We start from the raw sequence: 25,433 nt of genomic DNA, 5'->3' as shown, positions 1-25,433 counted from the left end.
CTAAGACAAAATGGAAGGAGGGTCTGGTCCTTTATCAGAACACTGTGGAGTGCTCCACCCAGGCCCAGATATGGCCAGATCTTCCTGCCTCCTCAGTGAATACATGGGGGGAAAAGATTTTTATCCATCTTATATCACTAGATGTAAAACTAAGCTATGAGGGGTTTCAATAAAGATGATATTCTCTGCGTGTTAAGTGCTTGTGGTTAAGTGATGAAGAATTCTGTCCATATGAGACGCTTTCCTTTGCATGTAGCAGATTTGGGTTCAAAACGCAAAATTACTGAAATGTTCGTGTTTTCACCCCCCAAGGTCAATTTGTCAGTTTTATTAAACTCGGTGAATGATATCCCAGTGGTGTGGGGGGCCGGGCCCCGGTGCCAGGCTGAGACCAGGTCGAGCAATGTTCCCTGTTGACTCAAGCCAACCCGGTGGTTCCCCCTCCCATTCATGTGGGAGGCCGGGCCCCGGCGCCAGGCTGAGACCAGGTCGAGCAATGTTCCCTGTTGACTCAAGCCAACCCGGTGGTTCCCCCTCCCATTCCCCCACTCTCAAGGGCATACGAAAGCCTTGTCAAGGCTGAGAAAGTTAATTCCTGAAGCCTGTGGTCTGCAGGTGTTGGCAGTAATGCTACCTCCCTTTTTCTACCCCGAGTCAGATAGAAACAAACATGGGAATTGTGTTTTGCTAGCAATCTTATCAACAAGGTCTTGTTGTGACCCGTCTAGAAAATGCACAAGAAACAGAACTAAATGTTTTGGTTGGCAGCGATTATGTGAAACCTGTTTATTCTTAGAATGGCCTGACCCATAAGAGTCTGGATATAAAAGATTGTGTACAGCAACAATAAAGCTGTCACTTGGGCCATCAGCCCAGGGGACCCTCCTGTTCCCAAACTTTCTCTTCTCTCTTTTTTCTTGCATTCCCCTACCCTCAGGACCCTGACCTCGGTGTTTGTCGCGCCGATCGCGACACAGCGGGAAAACTATACAGGCCTCCCAACAATGTTCAGTCTGGCTGGGATCAAAAGGCAGATGCACTCCCCTCAGGACCCCTCCCGACTTGTCTCTAAGAGAGCTACACTTGATATTAAAGGTCCCAGAGGGCCCTGGTAAAAACTAAAGTGCGGAATCTGGAGATTTTGATTTCTACCACCGACACACTCCGTATTCCTGACATCACACACGATGGCATCGGTAACATCTCCCAACCCAGAATTTTTCAAAAAGCCAAAAGAAACCCATCTCTGGTTCATGAAATCAGTTTGGCGGTTTGTGACCAGAGTTTTAAAAAATTAGATAGAAGAAAACAGAATAGAAAAAATTAGCCTGCACTGTACAGAGTCAAGGCAAGGCACCATAAAGTTTATTTCACCAAACTTTTGCTTCCACTTTTCAGTACACGGATCTGTGTGTCCTGATCATGATATAAAATACATTTCTCATTGCACTAGTCACCGTCTTCATATCCCGCCTCTGCCAGTGCCCAGGATAGTGCCTGCAAACAGTAAGTGCTCGATACACATCCACAGAGTTAACGACCCCCATTTAAAGCTTACTGTCTCAAACATTCTAGAATTACAAACATATATTATCACTCTTCTGGTCTTTAAATGCTTCACAGTCTCCAGTCATAGGAACAAGAGGAACAGCTAAAGAAGATGTACCTGTTCCCTCTGGTCAAAGGGCCAAGCAGGAATTTAAAGATGGGCAAAACAGGTGGCCAGAACATATTTCCTCACCAGCCCCTGTGTGGAACTCTTCCAAAGAAAAGTTTGGGTGGCCCTCTGATGGAAGGGAAGTAATCTTCCCTGAGCCTTTTTGGAGAAAAGAGCTTTCTTTCTAAAAGGGAAGTACATGACTTTCATGTACTTGCTTGGTAGCTCCTGGGTTCTCTCCTAAGCCCCGGGGATGGCATGATCCAGCAGCTGGGGAAGTCTATATCCCAGTTGTATTATTTCCTAGTATGTGATCTCATGCAAGTTGCTCAAAAACAAGCAAACAACAGCAAAAAAAAAAAAAAAAAAAAAAAAACCACAGAAAAGGATGAGGGGGAGAAACAAGATCGTTATTATGAAAAAAAATAATAATAATAATAAGCATTGATGAGAATGTGGAGAAATTGCAATGCATGTGTACTGTTGGTAGGAATGTAAAATGGTGCAGCTACTATAAAAAACAGTGTGGTGGTTCCTCAAAAAATTAAAAATGGAACTGCTACATGATCCAACAATTTCACTTCCAGGTAAACATTCAAAAGAACTGAAAGCAGAGACTCACATATTTGTACACCCATGTACACAGCAGCATCATTCACAACAGTCAAAAGGTGGAAACAACCCAAATGTCTGTCAATTGATCAATGGACAAACAAAATGTGGCACGTGTATATATATAATGGAATATTCCTCAGTCCTTTAAAAGGAAAGAAATCCTGACACATGCTACAATATGAATGAATCTTGAGGACATGATACTAAGGGAAATGAGCCAGTCACAAAGAGACAAATACTATGTGATTCCATTTATAAGAGGTAACTAGAGTCATCAAATTCATACAAACAGAAAGTAGAATGGGGGTTACCAAGGGGCTGGGAAAAGGGAAAACGGGGAGTTGTTGTTTCATGGGTGTAGATCCAGTTTTGCAAGATGGAAAAGCACTAAAGATTGGACAACAATGTCAACCCTACTGAACTATACACTTAAAAATGGAGTACAGAGAGATTCAGAAGCATCAGAAGACAAGCCTCAGACTGGAAGAAAATATTTACAAAACACACTTCTAATAAAGGACTATTATCAAACATATACAAAGAACTCCTAAAATTCAATAAGAAAACAAACAGCCCAGGGGTGCCTGGGTGGCTCAGTCTGTTAGGCGGCCAACTTTGGCTCGGGTCATAATCTCGCGGTCCGTGAGTTCGAGCCCCGCGTCGGGCTCTGTGCTGACAGCTCAGAGCCTGGAGCCTGTTTCAGATTCTGTGTCTCCCTCTCTCTGACCCTCCCCCATTCATGCTCTGTCTCTCTCTGTCTCAAAAATAAATAAACGTTTAAAAAAAGAAAAAAGAAAAGAAAAGAAAAGAGAAAAGAAAAGAAAAGAAAAGAAAAGAAAAGAAAAGAAAAGAAAAGAAACAGCCCAGTTAGAAAGTGGGCAAAAGTAAGACAATAGATCTTACACATTCTCATCACACACCACAAACAAAAATAACCATGTGATTGGATGGATGTTTTAGTTGATGGTTGTGTAGACTGTGATAACCACTTCACTATAGGGACGTATCTCAAATCATCACATCATACATTTTAAATATGTACAATTTTACTTGTCAATTATATCTCAATATAGCTGGGGGGAAAATGAAAAATTAATAATTGAAAATAAATTTAAAACGGGCCGAAGACCTTCAAGGACAGCTCACCAAAGAAGTATAATGGCAAATAAGTATATGAAAAGCTCCACATCATAGGTCATTAAAGAAATGCAAATTAAAACAAGAACAAGATACACACCTATTAGACACACACACAAATTAGAGTCACCAAAATCCACAACACTGGCCACACCAAATGCTGGCGAGGATGTGGAGTAACAGACCATCTCCTTCATTATTAGTGGGAATACACAAGGGCACAGCTACTTTGGAAGACTGTTCGGCAGTTTCTTACAAAACTAAACATACTCTCACCCTGTGATCCAGCAATTGTGCTGCTTGTTATTTTACCCAAATGAGTTGAAAACTTACATCCACACAAAAACCTGCACACAAACATTTACAGCAGCTGTTTTCCTAACTGCCAAAACTCTGAAGCAACCAAGATGCCCTTCAATAGGTGAATGGATAAATAAACTGTGGTACATTCACACAATGGAATATTATTCAGTGCGAAAAAGAAATGAGCTATCATGCCATGAAAAGGCATGCAGGAACCTTCAATGCATATTACTAACCAAAAGAAGTCAATCTGAAAAGGCTACATACTATATGATTCTTTCTATATGACATTCTGGAAAAGACAAAACTATGGATACCATAAAAGATCAGTGATTGCCAGGGAGCTTAGGGGAAGGAAGGGAGGGATGAACAGGCGGGGAACAGGGGATATTTAGGGCAGTAAAAATACTCTTGGATATTTTTATACGTGGATATTTAATATGTGGATATAATATCACTATACATTGTTAAAACCCTTAGATGTACATCACCAAGAGCAGACTTAATGTGAACTAGACTTTGGGTGATTTTGATATGTCAGTGTAGATTCATCAATTGTAACAGATGTATGACTCTAGTGGAGAATGATGATAATGGGGGAGGTTGTGCTATGTGGGGGCAGGGGTATATGGGAACTCTCTACTTTCTGCTCAGTTTTGTTGTGAACCTAAAACTGCTCTTTAAAAAAAAAAAGTCTATGAAAAGTTGGCAAGATAGTAAATTTTATGTATATTTTACCACAATTAATTTTTTTTTAATTTAAGGTAATGATATTCTGATACATGATACAGCACGGAGAACCCTGAAGACATTATACTAAGTGAAATAAGCCAGACACAGAATGACAAACACTATATGCTTCCACTTACATAAGGGACTAGAGTAGGCAGTTCATAGAGACAAAGTAAAATGGTGGTGGCCAGGGGTCAGGGTGGGTGAGGGGGGAAATGAGCAGTCAATATTTACAGGGTTCAATTTGGGAAAAAGAAAAAGTTCTGGAAATGGATAGTGGTGATGGTTGAAGAATAATGTGAATGTACTAAACATCACCGAACTGTACACTTTACAACGGTTAAAATGGTTAAGTTTTATGTTATGCAGGTTTTGCCACAATTTTCTTTAAAAAGGAAGCAGCACACAAACACAAAACACACACACAAGACCCTACAGCTAACAATGTCCTATAGCAAAGGCTTCCTTTTGGATCTAAATCCACTACTTTTATATTTAAATTTTTTTTAATGTTTATCTGTTTTTGAGAGAGACAGAGTGCAAGCAGGGGCCGGGCAGAGAGAGAGAGGGAAACCGAATCTGAAGCAGGCTCCAAATCTGAATCTGTGCTGGCAGCTCAGAGCCGGATGCAGTGCTCAAACCCACAAACCACGAGATCATGACCTGAGCTGAATGGGACGCTTAACCGACTGAACCACCCAGGCACCCCATAAAGCCACTACTTTTATATTTAAAAAGAAGTCTTGGGAGTCTGTGTTCAAGGGAATATCACTAAGTCACCTTCTCACCTTTTAAAGGATACAACTGGTGGATGAGACTGGTATGAAGGCTCTAAGTTGGTTTGTGTTCCCCCAAATCAGAGCACCTTTACCTGAAATAAAACAAAATGTGTGTGTTACTGAAGAATCTTTCATTTGTTTAGCTATTTAATTAAAGTGGAAGATGCATCAATTCCCAGAGGGCAGTGACTGCTGCCCTGTGGCACAAGGAGAAGGAAGCTGATTGGTCGTTACAACACAAAAATAACCTGAAAACCACACACTAAACAGAAATGACTGACATGTTATTGTTCTAGAATAGCTCTTTTAAATTATAGCATAAAATATTAAGATTGCTCTATATTATTACAACATTGTTCTATATTGTTCATATTGCAACATTGTTCTACATTGCCCAACACATAAGAACAGTAGCTGCAATCCATAACTGGGAACAAAATATTTTATCCGTTGACTGACTTTTAACTTCAAAGCTATCATTAAATATCTAAATTCCCTCCACCCAAAAACAACATTAAAACATGTTTAACATGCACTGACCTGTAGTTTTTTTCTCTTACTTGCCCATTATCTTAAGCATATTACCACAGTGTCATCAATGGCTATTTGCATGTTAAATGTTCCATCTTAAATGGTATTTTTTAATAAGACGTATTTTTTTTGTCAGTCTACATAGGTAAACTAGAGAGAGGCCTCTACGATGTAATACAGGGGCCTTAAGTAATCGTGATTCGCCAGCAAAGAATGACTAATTCCCAGAATACCGTTTTTTCAATAGGCTAACTTGCAATGCTAAAAAGGCAAGGAGGTTCCAGTTTGCAGTTAACAAGAAATAGCAATTAACCTAGAAGCCTAAATATTATATAACACGGTCATAAGAATTCCTGGAAAATCTTGCTTGCTGTGGGCGGAGAGCAACAAGGGAGGCGGATCAGAAAGCAAAGGCTTCCGGGCAAGCCGGACCCCCATCACTTCACCTGTCCTGGAGCCGGCCGACCATCCCCGCCAGCTTCCAGTTTCCGCGCGGATGGCCCGGCGGGTTCCCGGTCGGCCCTGGAACCCCGCCCCACCGGCCTCGGGCGGGCGGGGAAACGCACAGTCGCCATGGAGAGGCCCGCCCTAGCCCCGCCCCTGGCACGCCCCCAGCCGCACTCCCGCCCGGGGCCGGCGTTCTGGAACGCTGGCTCCCGGCACTCTTCGGGCGGTGCGGACAGACCAGCTGGTAGCGCCTCGGCCCTGCGGCTCACGGCGTTCCTAAACAGTCGGTGCAAAGAAGCAAAACCCAACACTTGGTCGCATCTTCCGCAACGACTCGGTCCTTTGCGCCATCCTTAATGTCTTCTAGACTTTTCTCTCCCCCTGAGTCCTTAGTGCTGCAGCTTCCCTGGAACCCCCAGAACAACCTCCGGGAAGGCGAGGGGCGCGCGGCGGCCACGAAGTCTTTGGCGCACCGAGCGCCCGTGAGGGGAGGAGGGGTGCGCCGGCCGTTGCGGGTCAGGGCGGCCCTGCGGCGGCCCCGGTGCCTCGCTCGTGGGTCGGGGCGGCCCCGGTCTCGCTTCCGGTCTGCACGGCTGCGGCTCGAGGCGGACTCCGCGCCCCGGGCGCCGGGGAGCTGCCTGCGGCGGGAAGCCGAGCCGCCGGACCTCCGCGCGGCGTCGATGGGTGGCGCTGTGATTGCTCGCTCCCTCCTCCTGCCCCGCTGGACCGCGCTCCGGAGACCCACGCTGGGTCTCCCTCACCGTCGTCTTCTCCAGGGCCCGGCAAAGTGCCTTCAGGGAGTGTGTGATGAATAAATGAGGCCTTCAGAGCGACTGTTGGGGACTTAGTTTTCATTTCTTTTCAAACTAATGTTAATAACAGTGTAGCATGGCATGGTCTACTTTTCAAAGGGCCTTCACATCCATTACTTCAAATAATCCTCAGAATAAGCTTGTAAATTAAGAGCAAGAACCATTACCCCACGTTACAAGAAGTAAAACTGAAGCTCGAAGCAATAACACACAGGGTCTCCCAACCAACGAATTCTAGTATATTTTTGCTAACTGAGTATACTTAATGTGCAGAGATATAATAGAAATCGTATAGAAAGCAACCAGCTAGGGGCGCCTGGGTGGCTCAGTCAGTTACGTGTCCGACTTCAGCTCAGGTCATGATCTCGCGGTCCGTGAGTTTGAGCCCCATGTCGGGCTCTGTGCTGACAGCTCAGAGCCTGGAGCCTGTTTCAGCTTCTGTGTCTCCCTCTCTCTCTGACCCTCCCCCGTTCGTGCTGTGTCTCTCTCTGTCTCAAAAATAAATAAACGTTAAAAATTAAAAAAAAAAAAAAAAAGAAAGAAAGCAACCAGCTAAATGCCTGCTATCTGGTAAGTAAGCAGTAAATGGAAACATTATTATTGATTAAGAATATTGTAATATTTTCTTTAAAAAAATTTGTTAACATTTATTTATTTTTGAGAGAGAGAGAGACAGAGTATGAGCAGAGGAGGGGCAGAGAGAGAGAGAGAGGGAGACACAGAACTCGAAGCAGGCTCCAGGCTCTGAGCTGTCAGCGCAGAGCCGGATGCGGGGCTGGAACCCACGAATTGCGAGATCATGACCTGAGCCGAAGTTGGACACTTAACGACTGAGCCACCCAGTTGCCCCTGAATATTGTAATATTTTCAAATACCTCCTGGTTAACAATTTTACCATCACAACTTGCCACCATATGCACACCGACATGATGCAACAGAAGTATGCATCATCTCTAAAGTATTCTCACTAACTAGAAAAAAAAAAAAGTAAATATATCCAGTAAAGCCTATAACTAACTCCAAGCTTAAAGAAATATAGGACCAAACGAACAGGTTAAATGACACCACCAGGAAGCAATTCCCTGGATCCGGAATGTGGAATTTTTACAGCCCAAATGGCCTACCTTCTTTATTCAACAAATAAACAGCATCAGGGGAAAAAAAAAAAAAAAAAGGAGAGAGGAGGGGAGGGAAATTTGTTATAAAGCAGGCTTGAGAGACACATTGAGCCAAAGGCAAGTATGTGGGTCTTGTTTGGGTCAGAATTAGGACAAACTAGCTTTCAAAAAAAAGAATTAAAGATTGGGAAACTTGTACGTGGAATGGATGTGCAAAGAATTGTTGGTGATTTTGCTGTGATAATGCTATTGTGGTTAATTTTTTTTTTAAGGTTAGAGAAACTAAAGTACAGCCAAATTATAAGATTTCTGGAATTTGCTTTAATATTGCAGGAAATTAAAAAACAAACGGAAGTAGGAGAAGAAACAACATTGGCAAAATGTTGGTAATGTTGAAGCAAGAAGAGGGGTGCATGGCATAGTGGGTAGAAGAACAATGGCCCCCCAGAGACTTTCACATCCCAATCTCCGGACCTGTGACTATGTTACCTTGCATGGGAAAAGGGACTTTGCAAGTGTGATTAAGGTTAAGGACTCTGAGGTGAGAAGTTCGCCTGGGTTATCCAGTCTAATCAGTGGGTCCTTCCCTATGGAAGGACAGCTGTGTCAGTTAGGGGAGGTAACACAGGAGTATGTCAGTCCTATAACAAAACACAAAATACTGAGTGGCTTATCAACAACACAAATGTATTTCTCAAACTTGTGGATGCTGGAAATATAAGACTGAGGTACCAGTATGGTTGCTGAAAATTGGGAGCCACCTTCCTGGTTCATCACTGGCACCTTCTCACTGTGCCCTCACATGGTAGAAGGGGTGAGGGAGCCCCAGGAAGTCTCTTCTATAAGAACACTGATCCCATTCATGAAGCCTCCACCCTCAGGACCAGACACCTCCCCAAAGCCTCACCTCTAAACACCATCACCACGGTCATTAGGATTTCAACATGTGAATTTTGGAGGGACACAAACATTCAGTGCATAGCAGACGGTCAGAGAGATGCAGCCTAACAAGGACTCCACCTGCTGTTAGTGATGTTGAAGATGGAGGAAGGAAGGGGCCACAAGCCAAGGAATGTGGGCACGTAGCCCCCTAGAAGCTGTAAAAGGCAAGGAAATGGATTCGTTCATAGAACCACCTTGATTAGCCCAGTGAGACTTCATTTGGACCACTGACCTACAGAACAATAACAAGTTTGTGTAGCCTTAAGTCACTAAATTCATAGTGATTTGTTACAGCAGCAATAGAAAACCAATATAAGCATTCATTATATTTCTCTCCACTCTTGCGTATGGTTAAAATTTTTTGTAATGTTTGCTAAGTCCAAAAAACATAGACCTAACTATGAAATACATTTTAAAAGTACTTCATGGGGTGCACGGGTGGCTCAGTCAGTTAAGCATCTGACTCTTGATTTTGCCTCAAGTCATGATCTTGGAAGCATCTGAGGAAGCATCTGAGGGGAGTGTTGGGGCCTGAGGAGAGGGTGGCTGGAGTGGAGGCTGCAGAGGCAGGCCCGGGACATACGGGTAGGACAGATGTGCCAAGGTGTCTGGTGTTATTTGGCAGCCGGGTGTTTTTCTTCAGTGCCATGATTTGGGACCCCCATGGACAAGGTGGCGAATGGTATGAGGTAGGCAGGAGTGTAGAGCGAGCAGAAGGGCTCGGGGACTTACCTTAGGGAAGCAGGATTAGGGAAAGTACACAGGGAATAATTGTCATGGGGTACCTCTGGGTCTGGTCTATGGATGAGGATGGGCCCCATGGGGTACGTGTGTGGGGTGCAGCCTTGGGACAGCTGGGTTCAGGTGGCAGCCAGGTGGGTCTCACCCCTGTAGCTAAAGCTTCCACAAGGAGGGACTCTATGGTCACTTCCAACCAGAGGCCACGGTTTTGTGACTGTCCTGTGTTCTCTGGGTTAAGAGAGCTCTTCTGGGCAAGAAGCAGGAAAGATGGCAGGGGGTAAGGGACAAGGTCATCCTCAACGAGAATGATCAGCTCACAGTTGTGAGACTGAGCCCCATGTCGGGCGCCATGCATTGACAGTACAGAGTCTGCTTGGGATTCTCTCTCCCTCTCTCTCTGCCCCTCCTCTGCTCATCCTCTCTCTCTGTCTCCTTCTCAAAATAAATAAATAAACTTAAAAAAATAAAAGTACTTCATTTATACCTGAAGCATAACAGAATCCGACTTAACAAAATTATTATGATGCATTTTAATTTGAAAAAGAATTATATGATATGTCCTTTTAAAAAGTATCATTAAAAGTATAATTAATATGTGAAGGGATGGAAAAGCATTTATCATACAAATGGAAGTGACAAGAAAGCCAGGGTAGCAATACTTATTATCAGACAAAATAGACTTTAAAACAAAGACTGTAACAAGAGACAAAGAAGGACACTATATAATCATAAAGAGAACAGTTCAACAAGAAGATGTAATAATTATAAGTATTTATGCTCTCAACGTGGAAGCAACCAAATACATAAAGCAGCTAGTAACAAACATAAAGGAAGTAATTGATAGTAATACAATAATAGTACCGGAATTTAATACCCCACTTACATCAATGGATAGATTATCCAAACACAAAATCAACAAGGAAACAGTGGCATTGAATGACACAATGGACCAGATGGATCTAACAGATATATTCAGAACATCCCAACCTAAAACAGCAGATAACACATTCTTTTCAAGAACACATGATACATTCTCCAGAATAGATCACATGTTAAGTCACAAAACAAGTCTTAACAAGTTCAAAAAGATTGAAGTCATACCATGAATCTTTTCCAGGCACAATGCTATGAAACTAGAAATCGACCACAAGAAAAAATGTGGAAAGACCACAAATATATGGAGGCTAAATAACATGCTATTAAACAATGAATGAGTCAACCAAGAAATAAAAGAAATCAAACAATATATGGAGACAAATGAAAATGAAAACACGATGGTCCAAAATCTTTGGGCTGCAGCAAAAGCTTTTTAAGAGAGAAGATTATAGCAATGCAGACCTACCTCAAGAAGCAAGAAAAATCTCAAACAACCTAACCTTGTATCTAGCAGGGCTAGAAAAAGAAGAAAAACAAAAACAAAACCAGTAGAAGGAAGGAAATAATAGATTAGAACAGAAAGTTAGCAGAAACTAAAAAACAATAGGACAGATTGTTCCACATAGAACAATAGAACAGATGAAACCAGGAGCTGCTTCTTTGAAAAGATCAACAAATTGATAACCTTTAACCAGACTCAGAAAGAAAGAAAGAAAGAAAGAAAGAAAGAAAGAAAGAAAGAAAGAAAGAAAGAAAGAAAAGAAGACTCAAATAAAATCAGGAATGAAAGAGGAGAAATAACAACTGACATCACAGAAATACAAAGGATTATAAAAGAACATTATGATAAATTATATGCCAACAACTTGGACAACCTAGAAGAAATAGGTAAATTCCTAGAAGCATATACACTCCCAAAAGTAAATCAGGAAGAAAGTGAAAATGTGAATAGATCAATTACCAGCAAAGAAATTGAATCAGTAATCAAAAAATTCCCAACAAACCAAAGTCCAGGACCAGACAGCCTCAGGGACATAGTTGAGCAATCATTCTGGCACTTTAACCATAATTGCCCTATAGAAAAATATTTACCTGCATCCTGTGCATGAACACCTTGGAGAAAAGTGAAACACATGAAGCAGAAACTCCAGAGTATCCAGCTATTTGCATTCTTGCCTTCGTTCACCCATGCAATGCAACAGACATGCATTGAGCCTTTCTGTTCCCAGGGGCTAAATTTTCACAGATTATTCTAGGGATTGTGCTGTGAGATAGCGATGAAGCTGAGGGGAGAGACAGTATGAATCCTGACATTCAGCAGAAGGACTTTTGTGTATTTGCTTTCTATAGCTGGGTAACAAGTTACCACAAACTGAGCAGTCTACAACATTCTGCTTCGAGTCTTCCTCCAGTTCATGGTTGCTGGGAGAATTCAGCTCCATGTGATTATAGGACTAAGCTCTCAGCTCCCAGGACCTCTCGCTGTGCCTGCCCCATGGCACTTCCCACAGCATGGCAGTTGCTTCAAGGCCAACCAGAGAGCATCTGCTGCTGTTGGTTCAAATCTATCTGACTTCTTCTGTTTCTTCTCTAGACCTAAAGGAGTCCCATGATAAATCAGGCCCACCTAAAATAATCTCTCTTTTGATTGACTTAATGTCAACTTGTTAGGGACCTTAAATACCTTTACACTTCACTGTTACCATATATCACACCCTACTCACAGGAGTGGTAGTCTGCCACATTCGTAGGTCCCACCTTCACTCAAAGGGAAGATTCAACAGGATGTATACACTGGGAGTCATGTTGGGGGACAATGTAGTGTTCTATCTGCCCTACATGATATTCTACCCTCATTTCAAGAGAAGAGCCAAAGTCCAGAGAGTCCCAGGATATCTGACAGAGCAGACTCCTGACTCGGCTATACACAGTACTGAACTCTATAGACAATCACCAGAAAAATTTAAAAAAAGGCACCAAAACCAAGCTGTGAAGGGCTGGGGGAGGAGGAGGGAGGGAGAGGGGGAGATACAAGTATGCAAACAGCAAAAAAGCAGATCGAACACAAAAGCAGAATGAGAGCTCACTAACAATTTTATAAATGAGAGAATTGTTTTCATGTAAATTACTATTCTCAGTTTATCTGGTTTATCAATCTTGATTTGACACATTGAGTTCTTGCTCAAGATGGCAAAAGAGCTTAAAGGAGCCATTTCCTACCTCGGTTATCCATTTGCAACTTAGATTTGGTTCTTTGACCATTGCGATTTTTTTCTTAAGGTAAACATCCTTTGGGGGATGGAAACATTTTCCCTTCCTGTACTGTAGGTTCTTTAACTGGTCGAATCAAACTGATAAGAACAGATTAACAGGTAAAAACAAACAAATTTCAGGGCGCCTGGCTGGCTCAGTCAGTAGAACATGTGACTCTTGATCCAGAGTCATGGGTTCAGGCCCCACACTAGACATGGAGCCTACTTACACACACACACACACACACACACACACACACTTTTTACTATTAAATAACAAAAATTCAACTGAGGAAATTTTAAAGATCTAATTGGCTTTATTCATGAATTCATGAATCACCAACAGCCCATCTAGCAAGGAGAGGAGAGCTCCAAAGGGCTACAGAAAGGGAAAGTTTTTAAAGGCAGGACAAATAAGTCATAAACAGGAAAAAAAATTATTTCAAGTGAGGTCACCTTCATTTGGGGACAAAAGGGTCTTATTAAGTGGGGTACTTCATCTTTCTTTGGGGGCAGAGAGGGCCTATGTGCCACATTACCTTATTGATGCTGACCACAAAATTCCTGACTGCTCAGTTAAGACTACATTTCTGGTGAAGGTTGCAGCCACAATTAGATTAGGTATTAAGCCCTGGTTTGGTGACATGGCCTAGCACAAGTGACTCCATTTTGGGCTTGTGGTTTCTTTTTAACAGTATTTACAAGAGCCCCATAAAAATATAAGATCCAGGGGCACCTGGGTGGCTCAATCAGTTAAGCATCTGACTCTTGATCTCAGCTCGGGTCTTGATTTCAGAGTCGTCAGTCAGTTCAAGCTCCATGTTGGGCTCCGTGCTGGGCATGAAGCCTACTCAAAAAAACAAACAAACAAACAAAAAACATACATATATATATGTATATACATACATGGCTCAGTCGGTTAAGCGGCCATGTGTCGGTTAAGCGGCCATGTGTCGGTTAAGCGGCCGACTTCGGCTCAGGTCATGATCTCATGGTCCGTGAGTTCAAGCCCCACGTCGGGCTCTGTGCTGACAGTTCAGAGCCTGGAGCCTGCTTCAAATTTTCTCTCTTCCTGTCTCTCTGCCCCTCCCCTGCTCATTCTCTGCCTCTTTGTTTCCCTCTCAAAAATAAATAAACATTAAAAAAAAAAAAAAAAAAGAGGAAACCTGAAACAGCATTGAGTTTCCCCTATGGAAGGAACATCATCAAAAAATAGGAAGGTCATCCATCCAATAACAGTAAATGCAAGAAGCCCACGAATAGACCTGAAGGGTTAGAACAATCCTTCCTTCTCCACAGGGATAAAGATAAGACCCTCCATGGGGTGGAAACTCCTAGGATGCAATAAGAATTTTGCAGGACAAGGACAAGAGAAATGTGGAAAAGAGAAAGGACAGAGAAAAGAAGGAAAAGAGAAATTTCAGTAGGCAAGCTTGCATATTTTAACATACTCATGAAAAACAGAAGGCATTGTTAAGTGAACTGGCAAAAGCGCTCCTTTTGGATACCGAGGAGAAGTAAATTCACGTAAGAATGTGCATTAGAAAAGAATCATGGTTGGGGAGCCTGGGTGGCTTAGTCCATTAAGTGACGGACTCTTGATTTAGGCTCAGGTCATGATCTCACCGTTTGTGAGTTCGAGCCCTGCATCGGGCTCTGTGCTGACAGTGCGGAGCCTGCTTGGGATTCTCTCTCTCCCCTCTCTCTCTGCTCCTACCCCACTTGTCCTCTCTCTCTCAAAATAGATAAACTTAAAAAAAAATTTTTTAAAGAATCATGGTTGAAAACTATCAAAGTTATCATCAGAAGAAAATTGGGCAAGAAGTAGAGTAACATCCCTACAGACAACAAAAGCCACAAAGACATGCCCACGAAACACACCCGAGCCAGAGCCTCTGATTTCAAAACAAGCTAACGGCATCACGAGAATGAAGGAAGACTAAATCAGGACTAGGGAAACTCAGAAAGGAAGTAACAACTCAGGAAAGAATTGGAAATAAGAGAAGAAAAATGAAGAAATAGAAACTAAAAGGACCATGAAAGGAAATCAACAATGATCTTAGAATCAAAAAGAAATGGAGGAAAGGTAAAATGAGCTTCAAAGAATATGACAGATATGGAGGACAGGCAAGAATATCTTACAGATAACAGGAGTCCCTAAAGATGAAAAGTAATAGCAGAGAACAATTCTAAAACCTGTAATTCAAGAAGGTTTTTCTGAAATAAAAAATGCACATATTCGAAGCATATTGAAAGCACTCCCTATGTACCTGAGAATATTAATTCAGAATGTTCAGCATTAAGACACATTCCAGTAAGATGATGAGATTTTTAAACAAAAATGCTAAGAAAATATATTTGGGCATCTAGGCAAAAAGTGATTTATGAGGGAAAAATATTGATATTGTAGGAACTAGGGCAGGCCACCCCAAGATGGGCTACTTTGGCACGAAGATTATTGTGAGTCGAAAAAGCAATCAAAACCCAGCAGATACATAAAAAAAAGCTCTTTACTTCCCCCACAAGTGCCTAAAAAGAATTCGAGGACCTGTTCTGGGAAGGGAGCTATCACCACAGATCACCACATTATACTACCAGGTGTGGTTGACAAGAAGGAGCCTAGCAAGACCGGTTGACCAAAGTCCTCTATGTCCCATGTGTCCGAGTGGCTCAGCAAACATTTATTTACCAAGCATTTACTCTTTTTCATTATTCCTGAGGATTGTATGTCTTCCCGTGAAGTCCCGGACCCCTACCCCCTTGAGGGACACATGCATGCCTCATTCTGAGTGTCTTTGGAATCTCCGTGTTTCTGTGGATTCCCCGTTAAGTACACTGTTACATTTGATTCTCCCCTGTGGATCTGTCCCATGTCAATTTGATTCTTAGTCCAGCTAGAAAGACCTTGAAGGGGACAGGAGTTCTTGCTCCCTGACAAAATTATCGTCCGACTTTGACAGGAGAAAACAGAGTATACCTACTCTGATTTCATGAGGAAAGAAAATGTGACCAAGGATTTTTATATGCAGCAAAATGGAATTTCAAGTGTTAGAGTCATAGACAACTGTTATCAACATGCAAGAATTCAGAGAATTGAGTTCCCATGATTTCTTCCAGAAAACAAGCTTTGGACAATTGAAGGGACGAGGAGAGACATTGATGTAAAAGCATTGATGGTGAACATCGGAGATACAGTTCCTTTTGAACTCAGACCAAGTTCTGGTTAAAAGAGAAAGTATGGTATGTAATAGCTATGCACCCTGACAAAATAGATGTAGAACAACTTTTTTTTTTTTAATAGAAGAATGGAGAGCACAATGCAAAAACAAATTGCTGTTTTCAGTAAGCGTATTGCTAACAATGGTATTTATGGTGTTACTCTAACAGTTTTGCATGTATAACAGGGGATAAGGCAACTTAATAATTGTGGGATATTCTAATCTATTAGGCCCTGTGCCCCTTACACCAGAACTCTTGGCATGGAAGAAACGAGATACAGACAGGGGTATGCTGAAGCCATGTGCGCTGTTCCCAAATCCACAAGCAGTGACATCACACTGGTAACATCACTTGGAATCAGCCATGCTGGGGGTGTGTACCCCACTGTCAGGGAGGAAGAATATCCTGCCCCCTTCAAGGTCTCTCTAGCTGGACTAAGAATCAAATTGACATGAGACAGGTTAACAGAAGAAAGTCAAACTTAATGCCGTATGTTCCGGGAATCCACACAGACATGGAAATTCCAAATGAGGTATATATGTCATCCTGAACTAAGAAGAAAGCGGTAAGGGTCTGGGACTTCAGAGGGAAGGCATGCAATTCACATATCTTTGCCTCACCATACACGTGGGTCACTCAGATAAAGTTTATCTCTGGTAAGAATTCTTATTCTTGGAAAGAGCCCCAATTGAGATTCTTCTACATAGTTAAGGGAGGAGCAAAAGTTTCTCTTGAGCCCACAGGGTCTCCATCACCTTCAGCCCAAGATAGTCCACAGGCGAAAGGGATACATTTGGGGAAACCTGCCCCAACCTCTTCGCTATGGAAACTTGTGAAGGAGACCAGAACATGCCACTTTGGCATAATGATTATTTTTACCTTGAAGGCACTGAGAAACAACAAACACGGCAAGAGTCTACACCACCACACCCCATCTGACTAAAAGCAGGGCATACCTTTCACTTCCATTCATAACGGAAATTTCCATTTTTAAAGACGTCCCCTTCTCCTGTACTGGAAAACAAGTCACCTGAGACTGCCTAACAAACCTTACTAATATATACTTCTCCTAGTCACCTTCCCACAATTTACCAAATCCCCAGTTTGCTTTGTCTAGCATCTACCCCACAATTATCATCCTTTTTTAAAATGACATACAAGCCCCAGGCCTAACTGCTTCTCCAAGTTTTTACTTCTTTTCTGAGAAGGCGCTGTGTGCCTGCAAAATAAACTTTTCCTGTTACTCTGTCTCATAGCTTTAAATCACAGGCCCCACTCACCGAACCTCAGAGAATAGAGGAAAAGATGGTTGTTTTTTGGTTTTTCGGTTTTTGGTTTTTTTCTTTTTTTTGTTTTTTTTTTGTTTGTTTGTTTGTTTTTTACTCCACTAGAGTTTTGACTATCACAAAGGACAGGTGGGACACCTCAATCATTTTAGAGGTTGTAGCTGAGAACTCAGGATGTCTGACAAAGCTGGCAAAAAGTAAAAATTCATACCAAGTCAGCCTCACAGATTTCTGATCAAATGAGGACAGCAAGAGCCTCTCTTTATCTATATTTGGATTTGCAGGAGGAAACACTTGGAAGAACCAGTTCTTTGGGTATTACTCTTGGGTGACTCTTGGTTTTGAGAACTCTTTGGTTATTGATCCTTGCTCTCCCAAGGACAGCCATTGCTTTCCTTATTGTCCATTTCGTGTCAGGCTGTCAGACCTGCATCTGCAAACAGCCAACCTTCAGGTTGGGGAACCCCAAGAACTTGTAGTTGACCATACAGAGATGTGGGCTGCACTCCACTGTTGCTGATATCCTACTGACTATTGCCAGAGATCAGGAAGCTCACTTAAGTCTTTCTTTCTTTCTTTTTTAATTTTTTAAAATGTTTATTTATTTTTGAGAGAGACAGAGCGTGAGCAGGGGAGGGGCAGAGAGAGAGGGAGACACAGAAACCGAAGCAGTCTCCAGGCTCTGAGCTGTCAGCACGAGCCCGACGTGGGGCTCAAACCCATGAACCCCACGTGAGATCATGACCTGAGCCGAAGTCGGAAACGTAACCAACTGAGCCACCCAAGCGCCCCAAGTCTTTCTTTCTTCTGGCTGCCTTTGGGAGTAGCTCTAGATCATGGTAGCTGTGTCTTTTGCACCCACTTTGGAAATCCTCTTGGGTCCCTGGTTAGGCTATAAAGAGGCATAATTATTGACTTTGGTTTTGAGTCATATTTGTAATAGGTATACCTTTGGAAAGAAACAAAGTGGGAGGGTCAATACTGCCAGGAAAATTCAACGTTTGTCTTCACCAACCCTGATAATAATATATTTGAAAGGATTTTTTAAGAGTCTGTGGTCAGAAGTTGCCCAATTGGAGGCCAGCATTCAGGGCCCAAGAGGAGCTGTTTTTAAGGCCTCCTCACCTATGAATAACTGGGCTAAAATGGAACTATGTACTCAGAGGAAAAGAAAACAAACTCTAGCCTTTGTGGAATGACTTAAAAACATCCCAAAGGCACATAGCTATAAATCTGGAATTTGGGAATCCTCAGATTTTCATCTTAGTCAGAAATCTTTCTGAAATAAACAAATTCAAAACAATGTAGTTGGATGAGAGTCACCCCCTTGATATTATCATTGAGGTGACCGAATTCTTTGAGGAATTAAAAACAACTGACCCCATCTTACTAATCGAATCTTTACAAAGACAGAAAGTGACACCCTAGAAGTAATTCAAAGCCCAGACATCCTTCTTACCAATTCCCACATCTCCCTTGTTCATCTGAAGACTCTTGCAGATACTGTGAAAGGTCAGGACATTGGAAATAGAACTGTTCTGCACCTAAGAAAAAAACAAAAGGGGGGAACTTTCTAAGTATCAGTTGCCCCAAACCTCTGATGATAGGAACTGTTGTTTCAAGAAGCCAAGAAACCTCTCTTAAATGGAAACTTCCAAGGAGGTAACTGTTGGTCCCTCAACTGAAGGGCTCCTTACTCTAACTTCCCAAAAATGAACTAGATATTTTATCCACTCAGATGAGCTTTTAAAATCCTCAATCTGTTGGTGTTTCCAAAAGAGCTCTTGCCCAAAATTCAGTCCACAGCCACTATCATTACATATCAGGGCAAATGAAAGTCTTCCCCCCAAATATTGGTAGGCTTCATTGAGCAGGTAGCCTAAACCTGTTCCACCTGCCAGAAACACAGTTTGGATCCAGCCATTTTATATAAACCTGTGGGGTTTGAATGCTATGTTGGCCTGACTCATGGCTAAAATTTTAGGATGCAAGCTTTAAGATTCTTGTGTCTGTCTGCATGTTTGTGTCTATGTATGTACGATGCGTGTATGTGGCATTTTCTCCCTCCAGAGGGTATTGCCAGAATTAATCTAAAATCCCATATAAGAGATCTATTTTAATTGGCTTAGAAAAACACAAGCACTTACACCAATTAGATATTGCTAAAACTTTCAGAAAAATTGGAACTAATCCAAGTACCTTTTAAGTTCACGTGAACTGGAATCATCTTTGGAAAATGGGGCTAATTTAATATTACTGGTTTAATAAAAACAGGCATGTCTTCAGAGTCGTCAGCATTTAGGATAATGGAGGCATGTGTTTATATTCTACTTGGGTTTACTACTCAAATAAGCTTAAGTTATTTCTACTAGATATTTAAGATTGTTGAATTCATTAAACAAGGAGCCCATCACACTGAAGTGACTCTAATGCTCTTGGCAGCTCACCTAAGCAAACTAAAACCAAGGTCTATAAATAGCTCAAGGTTGTGAATTTGAAACCTAAGGACAACCAAGCACCAACAGCCAACTAGACTTTATGCTGTAAACAATCAGTGATTTTCTGACTTGGTTTCCACACCTTCTCTGAGTCTTTCCCCAGGCTCCTGTCCATAGAGTGCCTTCTAACCCCTTCCAGTTTGATGCTGCCCCATCTGAATAGACTTTTGCTCAAATAAACTCTTTTCTTTTTTTTGTTGAGGTGGAGTCATCACACAACATTACAATAGGTTCAGGTGTACAACGTAGTGATTCAACAACTCTATATACATTATGCTATACTCACTGCGAGTGGAGCTGCCATCTTTCGCCAGACAATATATTATACTACCATTGGCTATATTCCCTGTGCTGTACCTTTCATTCCCATTACTTATTCATTCCATACCTGGAAGCCAGTCCCTCCCACACCCCTTCAACCATGCTACCCCTGCTCCACCCCCTTCCCTCTGGCAACCATCAGTTTGTTCTCTGTATTTACGGATCTGTTTCTGGGTTTTTTGTTTGTTTGTTTTCTAGATTCTACATATAAGTGAAATCATACGGTATCTGTCTTTCTCTGTCTGACTTCTTTCACTTAGCGTAATACCCCCTGGGTCTATCCATGTCGTTGCAAATGGCAAGATCTCATTCTTTTTTTTCACAGCTGAATAATATCCCATCGTAAATATATGCCACATCTACTTTATCCATTCATCTATTGATGGACACAGGTTGCTTCCATATCAAATAAACTCTCAAAATTTTTAATATGCCTCACTTCATCTTTTAACAAGACCATAAAATTACAATTTATCCTAAGAATAAAAAATAGAGCAAATTAATTGTCTGATGTATGTCAAACACAGCAATAAAAAAAAAGGAAGTCATATGTTTAAATTTTTGGTTCTTTACTTCTGTGACTTTTTTTTTAATATATGAAATTTATTGACAAATTGGTTTCCATACAACACCGAGTGCTCATCCCAAAAGATGCCCTCTTCAATACCCATCACCTACCCTCCCCTCCCTCCCACCCCCCATCAACCTTCAGTTTGTTCTCAGTTTTTAAGAGTGTCCTTATGCTTTGGCTCTCTCCCAGTCTAACCTCATTTTTTTTTTTTTTTTTTTTTTTTACTTCTGTGACTTTTGATACTTGCCAAACAAGCATATGTTACACAATTTGTCAACAACACCAAAATTACTTAAGATGATGGCTAGCTTACTAATGTCTCATACGATTTTCATGAGCAGTCCAAAAATAATCATTAGGAACATATGAATTAAATAGATGTAAGTGGTATAAAAGTTTATAAATGAATCCTTCAACAATACTTCCGTTTTATAATATGTCTGCTTGAAAATAACTTCCAAAATCTTTCTGGTAACTTAAAACCTTAGAGTTATACTAGGTTAAGTTAAATGATAGATATTTGTTGAGTATTTAGATCATTTCTAAATAAGATAAAATGTGAAAATATTATTTTTTTCCTAATTCATTTTATTTATTTATTTATTTATCTATTTATTTAGTATGCTTACATTCTGGTTTTTTTTAATTTTTTTAATTTACATCCAAATTAGTTAGCATATAGAGTGACAATGATTTCAGGGGTAGATTCCTTGATGCCCCTTACCCATTTAGTCCATCCCCCCTCCCACACCCCCTCCTGTAACCCTCTGTTTGTTCTCCATATTTATGAGTCTCTTATGTTTTGTTCCCCTCCCTGTTTTTACATTATTTTTGCTTCCCTTCCCTTATGTTCATCTGTTCTGGGTCTGTTCTGGGTCTTAAAGTCCTCATATGAATGAAGTCATATGATATTTGTCTTTCTCTGACTACTTTCTCTTAGCATGATACCCTCTATTCCATCCATGTAGTTGCAAATGGCAAGATTTCATTCTTTTTGATTGCCGTAATAGTATATATATATACCACATCTTCTTTATCCATTCATCCATCGATGGACATTTGGGCTCTTTCCATACTTTGGCTATTGTTGATAGCACTGCTATACACATTGGGGTGCATGTATCCCTTTGAAACAGCACACCTGTATCCCTTGGATAAATACCTAGTAGTGCAATTGCTGGGTTGTAGGGTAGTTCTAATTTTAGGTTTTTGAGGAACCTCCATACTGTTTTCCAGAGTGGCTGCACCAGTTTGCATTCCCACCAGCAGTTCAAAAGAGATCCTCTTTCTCCGCATCCTGGCCAACATCTGTTATTGCCTGAGTTGTTAATGCTACCCATTCTGACAGGTATGAGGTGGTATATCATTGTGGTTTTGATTTGTATTTGCCTGATGATGAGTGATGTGGAGCATTTTTTCATGTGTCGGTTGGCCATCTGGATGTCTTCTTTGGAGAAGTGTCTGTTCATGCCTTTTGCCCATTTCTTCACTGGATCATTTGTTTTTTGGGTGTTGAGTTTGATAAGTTCTTCATAGATTTTGGATCCTAACCCTTTATCTGATATGTCGTTTGCAAATATCTTCTCCCATTCTGTTGGTTGCCTTTTAGTTTTGCTGATTATTTCCTTTGGTGTACAGAAGCTTTTAATTTTGATGAGGTCCCAGTAGTTCATTTTTGCTTTTGTCTCCCTTGTCTCCAGAGACGTGTTGAGTTAGAAGTTGCTGAGGCCAAGGTCAAAGAGGTTTTTGCCTGCTTTTTCCTCGAGGATTTTGATAGCTTCCTGTCTTACATTTAAGTCTTTTATCCATTTTGAGTTCATTTTTGTGTATGTTGTAAGAAAGTGGTCCAGGTTCATTTTTCCACATGTGGCTGTCCAGTTTTCCCAGAACCACTTGCTGAAGACACTGTCTTTATTTCATTGGATGTTCTTTCCTGCTTTGTCAACAGGGGTTACAAAGTAAACAAAAAGGTCTATCCAAGATTACTAGGGTGATATCTAAAAGACTTAAAGGCAACTTGAAAAGGCTCAGGTCAAAGATCAGGATATCTGAACCTCAACAAAGATAACAATTACAATGAGTTAAAACCCATGAGATACCTTGAAATCCATGAGTTCATATTAATATTGTTTTAAAAAATTAATTTGGGGGGCACCTAGGTGGCTCAGTCAGTTAAGCATGTGAGTCTTGATTTAGGCTCAGGCCATGATCTCCAGGTTTGTGAATTTGAGCCTCACATTGGGCTCCATGCTGACAGAGGAGTCTGCTTAGGATTCTCTCTGTCTCTCTGTCTCTCTGTCTCTCTCTCTCTGCCCCTCCCCCATTCAAGCTCTTTCAAAGTAAATAAACATTTTTTGAAAATAGATAATAAAATAAGAAACTAATTTTTGAACTGCACCATGAAAATATAATCAACACAGCAAACAAATAAAGAGAAAGAATTAAAATGTACCCTGGTTTTCTTATATGAACTGTACACTGGGTTAGTAAAGAGTTGATCTCGAAATGTTTTATGGAAGTACTCCAAGTGAATAGATGAAAAAGACAGGATATAATTAGATTATGTCTACTTTGTAACTCCTGTTGAATTAATATCACTGAGAAGTGACAAGTTCTAGCATTACACATCAGGCATTAGGTCTCTTCTGCCTGAGGAAAGAACACACCATCTTCTGTTCTTGCCAAGGGGAAGAAGCCGATCAAGCTTCCGATCAAGGTGACAACGTGCATGGCATACTGAGGAAAAAGGAACATGTTAAACTGGGTGTGAGTGTGCTACCAGCAAAATCCAGGCTGTGGGAAATTCTACAGGACAAACTCTACAGGCCTTCAACAAATAGATTGTAAGGAAAGGAGAGGATGGCAAATGGAGCTTGAAAGAAAAATTTTTTAATCTTGATTCACTTTTGAGAGAGAGAGACAGAGACAGAGCATGAGCGAGGAGGGGCAGAGAGATAGGGGGACACAGAATCTGAAGCAGGCTACAGGCTCTGAGCTGTCAGCACAGAGACCAACGTGGGGCTTGAACCCACGAACCGTGAAATCATGACCTGAGCCAAATTCAGACACTCAACCGACTGAGCCACCCAAGTGCCCCACAAATGGAGCTTTTAAATTAAAAGAAACTATGACGAAAACCAGGGGTCATATATAAGTGTTGAATCACGAAACTGTAAACCTGAAACTAATATTGCACTGTGTTAACTCACTGGAATTTAAATAAACACCAAAAAAAACCCAAAAAACAAACAAAAAAAAACCCACCTGGGTGGCTTAGTCAGTTAAGCATCCAACTCTTGGTTTCAGCCCAGGGGATGATCTCATAGTGGTAAGATCTGTGCTGACAGCAAAGAGCCTGCTTGGGATTCTCTCTATCTCTCTATCTCTCTATCTCTCTATCTCTCTCTCAAAAATAAATAAATAAAAACAAAATAACTTAAAAATAAATTAAAAGAAGCTCAAAAGACCTATAAAAAATGGACAAGACCAAACTACATTGTCTATGTGGGTAGTAAAACGACAAAGACACATAGGAAAGTGATTATTATGAAAGTCAAGATAATGGTTATTTTGGGGGGCAGAGTGATGTGACTGAGAACAGCAACTGGGTAGGGGGTTCTGGGGTGTCTGGAAAAGTTGTACTTCTTGACCTGAGTGGTGGTTTCAAGAGTGTTTGCTTTATAATAATTCATAGCCCACACATTTGGTCTGTGTGGTTTCCTGTGCCTGGGTTTTATTTTATAATAACTTTTAATTCTAAAATACAGAAAGGAAAACTGTGAAATTGGAGTTAATGTGTTTCATTAACACTATAAAATGTATCCAATTTATTCATTGGAAACTTGAGTTTTCATAAAAACGTTATTGCTCATAAAAACATTTTTTCTCGCTTTGATCAAATCCCTGAGTGTGCCCAAAGATTGTCAAGAAATTGGTCAAGTATAGACTGAATATTATTCAAGATTAAGTAATTTCAAGAGCAAAAGTGCTCTTTTTGAAATCCTTCCAAATGTATTACAGCAACATTACAAATACATATATAGTTTTTAATATGGGTGTGGAAGCATTTTAATGTTTAATATAATGCAATGGGATTTTTAATTTGAAACAAGCCTGGAGCTTACAAAGTTCTTGAAATGGCCTGGAATGGGTGCCATCCGATGACTTGGAACTGGATATAACCGGATATGTCGCCATGACTCTACGCAACCTTATGTTTAGTGCAGTAGTTAGGCATTTCAACTGTGGGACTAACCTCCTGGACCTAAGGCCCAACTCTACTGCTCATTAACTGTGTGGTCTTGGACAAGTTCCTTAATCCCTTGTTCTGGATCTGTAAAGTGGGAATGATACCACTATCTACTTCATAATATTGTTGTGAGGATTAAACCCTTTACTAGATATAAAATGTTAGATGGGGCACCTGGGTGGCTCAGTCGGTTAAGCATCCAACTCTTGATTTTGGCCCAGGCCATGATCTCACAGTTCATGAGATGGAGCCCCACATTGGGCTCGCTTTCACTCTCTCTCTCTCTCTCACTCTCTCTCAAAGAAAGAAAGAAAGAAAGAAAGAAAGAAAGAAAGAAAGAAAGAAAG

The 25,433-nt window shown here is 41.2% G+C and overlaps 1 protein-coding gene across 9 annotated transcripts in view; it reads right to left on the bottom strand.

Annotated features, from left to right (window-relative positions):
- The window catches only part of MPPE1 (metallophosphoesterase 1), a 55,404-nt gene that overhangs the window by 16,516 nt on the left and 13,455 nt on the right, over window positions 1-25,433 (bottom strand). For 2 of the 9 annotated variants that reach the window (XM_019433862.2, XM_019433861.2), the window contains exons 2-3: window positions 18,907-18,991; window positions 5,233-5,315 (exon numbers count right to left, since the gene is read on the bottom strand). The exons of 1 other annotated variant lie outside the window; for it this stretch is intronic. The gene's annotated coding sequence lies outside the window, so the exon portion shown is untranslated. Of the gene's footprint in view, window positions 1-5,232; window positions 5,316-6,200; window positions 6,775-11,782; window positions 11,821-18,906; window positions 18,992-25,433 lie in introns of those variants that run through there. 6 more of the 9 variants (XM_019433860.2, XM_019433866.2, XM_053902375.1 and 3 more) reach the window with 4 other exon arrangements.

Source organism: Panthera pardus, unplaced genomic scaffold (assembly GCF_024362965.1).
Source record: "Panthera pardus isolate Hobbes unplaced genomic scaffold, ASM2436296v1 HiC_scaffold_15, whole genome shotgun sequence".
NCBI lineage: Eukaryota > Metazoa > Chordata > Mammalia > Carnivora > Felidae > Panthera > Panthera pardus.
Note: the sequence above shows the minus strand (reverse complement) of the source record. Positions and strands in the feature narration are given on the sequence as shown.